This window comes from Manacus candei, unplaced genomic scaffold (assembly GCF_025592945.1).
Source record: "Manacus candei isolate 608988 ecotype Guabito, Panama unplaced genomic scaffold, ASM2559294v1 h1tg000008l, whole genome shotgun sequence".
NCBI classification, from domain to species: Eukaryota; Metazoa; Chordata; class Aves; order Passeriformes; family Pipridae; genus Manacus; species Manacus candei.
In genome coordinates this window covers 8707337-8714844 of record NW_026138056.1, presented here as the reverse complement: position 1 = coordinate 8714844, position 7508 = coordinate 8707337, and the positions used below count along the sequence as shown (strand labels likewise).

Genomic DNA, 7508 nt, shown 5'->3' with positions numbered 1-7508 from the left:
GAGCTCATGAGAAATTAAAGATTCATTCACCATTGTCCCAACTTGGACAGGCAGATGGAGGGCTGACAAATCTGAACAGTTTCAGGAAACGGCATTGGCACTAGTCTGAGCACAGTGGGGTTATACTTTCCCTGCCTTTTTTACACTGTGATCTCCATCTTTTCAGTCTGCCCATGGAGGTGGAGTAACACGAAGATTCAATATAAGAACTAAATAAATATGTGCAAGACTGAACAGAGAATATAGTACTGGAAATGTGTTTCAGACTCTAGTCATCTAAGTCAAATTCGCAAACATTAAAATCCTGAGGCATAATTGCCTCTGTATTTTCTTTTGTAATTGGCCTCTCCTTTCCGTGTAGCACAATTGAATGGAGATCTGTTTCCAAAGCACATTTGCAAATTATTTAGTATTTAAAGCTTTTGACTCACAATCAATTTGCTGCTGCATCCTTATGTCTTATTCTGAAAATGGTTTCTCTCAGAGTTTGCTCAGTAGAGCAGGTACCACACATATGTAATGCCAGTATTGACTTTGCTGATCAAGGAAGATGTTGCAACCTAATTCTCTGCAATAACTGAAAGTCTGGTGATCCTATTTTGCTGGGGTTTCTCCCACTCATCTAGTGCTACATGGACAGTGTGGCAGCCATTTGAAACCTGGGATCTGGTACTAATAATTCTGCTCTTTTGTCACAGAATATCTTTGGTTCTAGAGTCCTCAAATACAAATAATTCTGTGATTAATAGTAGCTGCTCCAGTTTAAGAAGATGCAGTGATACCAGCATCTAAGGTTTTTTCTTTCCACAAGTCTCTGAATTATTCTAATAAATGTATTATAAAAATCATTGTCAGCATATGTCCTTACTACCTGATGTCACTGTTGCTGGTAGCAAACCAATGACAGAGCAGAAAAGTCTCTTTTGCTCAGGTATTTTCTGCTTCTGAACTGCTTATAAGCATGGTTCCTCTAGCATTCATTCCCCGTGTGTTGAACTGGGCTAGATGAGTTATTTAGAGAACTACACACAGAGGGCTGTACTTTTTATGGGTAGGCATACACAGTACATTATCCTAAAATGCCTACTATCATAATGGCAATCTCTTTATCACAAGAGGTGCTACTCTGCATGGCCTATTACTCTGCTAACCTCAATGGAAATGATTCCTAATCTTTACCAAGAGAAATATAGTGCAAGGGAGACAGCCTCCAAAATTATCATCTCTATAGACACATATTCTTTGGACTAATTAGAAACATTCCTATAGATAACAGCATAATCTTTGTATCTTTGTAGGAATAATTAGAACAGCGATAGGGATCCACAATACTCGAAGTTATTCGATAAAGTTAAAAGCATATGGAGCCTGTAGCTCATGTGATTCACTGTTTTATAAAGCTGATACCAATCCAAGGACTAAATGTGCACAGTGGAAAATATGAGACTTATCTTTGTTTACTATTTATAGTGACATGCAAAAACAGAGGGCAAGCATTTGTCAGCTAGATGGGTCTTATTTTCTATGAGATGGTCCAAACTTGAGCACATCTGATGACCATTTATAATCTTCTGTCAGTTCGTTGAAGTTAATCCACATTTCTTTTGCAAAAAAAGAGATTTATTCAAACATTACTTTTCCTCTGGCCAAAGCCCAACGAAAATTAAAATTATCTACATGGGAGAGATCAAATTGAATAGTTCAAGCATATTTTCACATTCTGTCACATTTTATGAATTGAAATTTTAGGTTACTTAGCTTGCAGAGGCTGAACTTCTTGAAAGTTACAGATTCCAATGGGATTTTGTGAAAGACCTTTGTGATAAATCAATACTGGAGGAAAATGGTGATATTTTGGAACCAGAAACATATCAGCCTAAAAGATTTTTGCCAGCATTTTATCATATTTGTCTATATATGACAAAGAAACAGTTTTCATCAAGCCAGTCAGAGACACCTTGACATTTTTAATACATGTATTTGTCATTACTTCTGGAGGTCTGAAAGTGTCATTAGAATAAAATACACAGTGGACATTTTTACAGCTGATATCAGATTTCTCTCATTTTGCCTGCATTAAAAAAAATGCTTTCTTATTGAGTGATCCACAGTACTTTGCATTTCCCATCCATGAAAAAGTCCTGCATTTTGGGTTTCAGAGTGAAAGGGAGTGTGTTGCTCCAACAGCCCTGATGGGCAGACAGCTGAATCCTCAGCCCACAGCTGTAAGCACGTCTGAGAACAATCCTGGAAAAGTTGTTAGTAGCTTCCTGAAGCAGGGCTGATTTTCTGCTTACCCACCTCCATCTGTGTAAATTCTCACTCTTTCGTTCCAGCTCTCTAGGGACTGTCACACTAGCTGGCAGACTAAATAGAGAGGGAATATGTCCCTTCCCTCTGCTAATGCCAGCAGGGACTAACGACCAAGTGCAGCTGCGTAATGACTGCTAGAGGGTCAACAGCAGCTGCTGATCACTTCCAGAAATTCCTGGTGGAGCAATTATTTTTTTTTCTTTCTGCTGGGTTGCTAATGAAGAGGGGAAGAAGTCTGCCCACTGGAAAAGCTCAAGTGAGCAGCATCTGGCCTTGTTCATTGGCTTCCTGTTCTAAATTCAACCCAGATTCAGAGGAAGGTTTTCAAACCTCAGTCGAGTGGTAGGTCAGCTCTGGCTCATCATACTCACACAGGGACATATGCTGAAAACAAGGAGACTAATTTTTTTATACAAACTGAAAACATATTTACTATGGGTGTTGTTGATTGCTATATGCTGTACCTGTTATTACATCTTTAACTGTGACTGCAATACCGTAAAACAAAATGTTTTCCATCCCAGAAAAAAATATTTGAGCTTTCTGTAAAATGATCACACTGATTCCCAGCCTGTACCAAAACCAGAGAGGCTGCTCAGGGTTTCATCATAGGGGAAACTTCGATGTCAAGTTTCATAAAGCTTTAACAGCTGTGATACACACAGCTCACAGGAAAGCTTCTGGAGCAATCAGTGCTTGAAGACACTTCTCTTAAGTTTCTGGTGATTGGGGAAGAGAGATTAACAGCAGTGAAGAACAGCAAAGAGGGGCTACTATAGCAAGGTAGACCCTCACTTTGTAAAATGTCCAGCAATTTCCCTCACTACAGGCAGGCACATGCTTGCTCCAGACTCTGCTGTAGGGTCCTCAGCACAGGAGAGACATGGACATGTTGGAACAGGTTCAGAGGACTTGAGAAAATAAGCAGAGGGCAGGAGCACTCCTCCAGTGAAGACAGGCTGAGAGAGCTGGGGGCGTTCAGCCTAGAGAAGACAAGGCTCTGAGGAGATCTATAGCAGTACCTAAAGGGGAGAGCTGGAGAGGAAATTTTTACCAGGGCATGTAGTGACAGGACAAGGGGGAATAGTTTCAAACTGAAAGCGGGTAGATAGTAGGAAGACACGAGATATTGGAAAGAAATTCTTCCTTGTGAGGGTGGTGAGGCACTGGAGCAGTTTGCCCAGAGAAATTGTGGATGCTCCATCCCTGGAAGTGTTTAAGGCCAGGCTAGACAAGGCTTGGAGCAACCTGGTCTAGTGGGAGGTGCCCCTTCCTATGGCAGGAAGGTTGGAACTAGATGACTAACTTTAAAGGTACCTTCCAACCCAAATCATTCTATAACTCAATAATTCTATTATATGATTTGCAGAGTTCAGGAGTGCCACAAATATCACCCTGGAGCCCACGGCGCTTGTTTGGTCTTTCCCCTTCCTTCTCCAGCCCACAGCAAGATTAAGCCCCACATCGATTTAATGTCATTTTACAGCATTCTCCCTCTCCTGGCCATGGCAGTACCGTCCCTGGCCTGTCTTTCGGATCCCATCCAAATACGGAGCTCCCCTTGCTGGCGACAGCCGGTACGGGACCGGCTCCCGGCTCCGAGTGCCTTGAAGCGACACAAGCGCGTCCAGGTCAAAGTGGGAATTCCGAAATCCGGGGGAGTAAATCAACCTGCGAGGCTGCGAGCTGCGAGGCTCCGGTCAGGGTTTCTGGAGCCAGAGTGAGGAGAGAGCTGCGGGGGGATGGACCCTCAGCCCGCCGTGCGGCCCCGAGTGTGCAGCCTCCCTGCCCCAGGGTTTGCGAGCATCGCACAGAAAGGAAGCAGTAGGCATCTTCGTCCTGGAGCAAGGCACAGTCCCAGCTATTTCATCTTAAAGATAGTACGGTCAGCATCCACAGCAATCAGGGAAAGAAATACCCTGGAAAAAAAATAAAACATTTCTAGTACAAACCACATATAAATTACAGAATGAGGATTACAACAGGGGCTTAATGAAGGAAGGAACGCTGCTACAGAAAGCAGGGATGACTCACCTGCCAGCCAGAGGGGCCTGGGAGTCCACGCAGCGGACAGGCTGCTCCCCAACCTGACCTGCTCACAGAGCATCTGCGTTGAGTTTGTGCACCCCTAATTATTGCACAACCCACTCACAGAACAGAAAGGGCAAAGAGTGGTTAGGGATGTGGTATAGTTGTGGACTTGGCAGTGCTGGATTAATGGCTAGACTCAATCTTAGAGGTCTTTTCCAACCTAAATGATGCTATGACTTTATGGGCCGCTATTCCTTTTACTTCCAGTACTTGCAAAGCCCAGTGCATGGCTTGACTTGTTGCATTCAACATTGGAACCAGGGTTTGTCACAAAACAGAAGGACAAATCTACTTCAGATACAATGTAACAGTACAAAATGAAAGACCTTCATTTGCATGATTAAAAAGAAAAAAGTCATTGCTCAAAATAAAAACATTCCTTTGGTACTGACCACAACTAGAAAAAGTGACATAGCCTATGTGATAAATTGCAGATAGAAGTCTCTGGAAAGAGCAAAAAAGATAAATACAGTACCTGATATCATCCAGCATACCATAAGATAACTGTATTTTTAAACGTTTTATGGTCATTTGCTCTTCGGCAATACCAGAGGGCTAACTAGGTACACAGACACAGTTGTTCAGTATGGACAGCCCATCAAAGTGCTCTCTTTTAACACTTCAGACAGTTTGGTCATTTCTCTCTTTTTCACCTGCTATCACTTATGGCTTCTTGGTGCAGGAGAAAGATGGCTTGGCTTAGACAACATTCTTGTTTGCCTTGTTCTCAAGTGTATTGATGACAATTTGTATTTTCAAAATGTTTCTTTACTTCAACTGAGAGTGGGACACCCGAGCTGTGGAGGAAGCAAAGGGACAATAAGGCTAAAGCAGCTTGGCTTGCACACTGTGAGCAAGCAACAGAACCTCTGGCTTCTCTACAGGCACATCTTCACAGGTCATTGAGGTGCAGGGACATATTCCCACCCTAGGAATGCCCTATGAACTCCACCATCAGGCCCATGGTGTGGCACACACCTTTCACATGCTAGAATCAGCAGGAGTTGCACTGTTTAAGTAAACTCATATTATTCACTGTAGTGTGGAAGTCGTGTTGCTTGCTGGAGCTGGTAACTAGTCAAAGCATATTCCTTCTTTCCTGACTCAGTAGTGGTGATTCCCAGAATGTAACTATAGTCAGGCTTCCTTGGTTTATTTTATTTAATAAACTATTGTTTACATAATTGAATTCCATAAAATATGTCCAATCTTTTTGCAAATGTATTAAGTTATTATTATTGTTGTTTTAGTATTATATTATTGTTGTTGTTTTGTTATACTTTGTTATTGTTATTACATATTGTTGTTGGTATTGCTATACTTTCTTATTGTTATTATTTAACTACTTTGGTAATCATTTTGGTCCAGAAAAAAATAACTTGAAAAGCGTTAGACAAATTGCTAAATTTGACTTACGGTTAGAGTAGGTAAATAAATTATTCGAGGATAGTGCTCTGCTTTTGTTTCTTTTAATGCCCCAGGTCCCACTGAGTTGTTTGGGGATTTGTATGACACATGAACTTCATTAAAGTACGAAGTTCATCAAGGTATCCTTCTCCCAGTAAAAGGCATCCTCACAGAAGACACAGTGATGAAGAGGTGTGGCCCTTTACTTCCATATGGCCAGGATTTTGGTGGGTGCAGATTCTTCTTGGTAGATAGATATAATTCACTTTAGGCTGCCATTACCAGCCTGCATTGCAATATTATCATTTCCATGGAGGGAAATTTTATTCTATGTATGTGGGAAATACTGATCTACATTCACAGTAAGGTATTGTGTGAGAAGAAGCTCCCAAACAGTGTATAGAAAGCAGCAGTGGAAAGCCTTATAATGATGGAGCATGAAAAGACATGGAAGACGCAAACCACAATAATACCAGAGACCAGGTGACCCCAGAAAGGTAGATCCTTCCCCAAACAAGCCACCACAGAGGAGTTGCCAGGCAGACTGCCTGCGAGGCAAGAGAGGAGCCTGGTTGCTCCATTAATACTGTATTTACTGCCATGAGACTATCCATGCATACAAAGGAGTCACCAACCCAGAAGGACTAGCCTAAGTCTAGGTACAGTCAAGACTGAGTTTAAAAGCAGCCTTGGAAAACTTCCTCCTTTAGGCACCTCTGGCCTCTGAGGAAGTTGCAGGTAAGTCACTCCAAGGTAGACTCTAAAGTTACTTACGTGTCCAAATATTGGAAGCTCATAGGGGTTTTAGAAGTGTGCAAGCTTCCAAGTCCCATCAATGGTAGACTCCAAAACTACTTACCTTACTGAAAATCCTTCTCCATTCCCAAACTGCATCTTTAGCATTTATGGTTGTCTAGCTCACCTGCGCTTCAGGTGAAGTGAACTCATGGCACTTTCATACTGCAGAAGGAAGTTCAATGAGAGCTAGTGAAGAAAAATGTTACAAACAACTCATGTTTTTTTATAACTGGTTAATTATCTTTTTCTGGAAACAGGATTGCTCTTCATGAATCAATATTACTGCTGCATTTCTTAAAGATGCCTGAAATCTACTGAGTCTCTTGGTTTCTCCCTACTTCTCAAAATAAAAGGTTGCTTACCTTTTCCCAATAAGAAATTATTCAGGAAAAAAAAACGCAAAAGGTCAATTATGGTAATTTAGAGTATAGGCCAAAGTCCTCTGTGATTAGTCAATATATTAAGTATTACTCATTATGTTAAATATTAAACCTGGCAGCTACTTATATCCAGGACTCTTCAGATACAGATCCCATGTACGAAGATTTATTCTGACAGGTCTTCCTACACATTCCTTACTGATATCTTAGCCTTTGCTTGTTATTTTCAGTACTCCAATCTTGGATAAGCTAAAAAATTATTTTAGTATAGATCATAAAAATGAACATTGAGCTAGTATTGTATCAATTTTTGAAGGAAAACATTTGGAAATCATTGTCATCGTACTATTTATTTAATTGTTGGATAAAAATACATTTAATATAGGTAAATATTCCCATTCTGCTCTTATCAAGGCTAACTTGAATAAATTACACATCGATTTTGCCACTGACTCCAGTCTTGGAAGTACTTGGCTCTAGAAACATAAGAAACAAAGACTGAAAAAAGTGATTCAGAAC

At 41.0% G+C, this 7508-nt stretch overlaps 1 long non-coding RNA gene across 2 annotated transcripts; it reads right to left on the bottom strand.

Annotated features, from left to right (window-relative positions):
* Positions 1-1312: 1312 nt before the first annotated feature.
* On the bottom strand, positions 1313-6960 carry LOC127462297 (uncharacterized). 2 transcript variants are annotated; one of them, XR_007900402.1, is made up of 4 exons: positions 6671-6960; positions 4880-5201; positions 4348-4460; positions 1313-4232 (listed from the first exon to the last, which is right to left on the bottom strand). It is a non-coding gene; the product is annotated as an uncharacterized LOC127462297 (long non-coding RNA). The 2 variants fall into 2 exon arrangements; XR_007900401.1 differs by having other exon boundaries at positions 1318-4232; positions 4880-6960.
* Between the last annotated feature and the right edge of the window lie 548 nt (positions 6961-7508).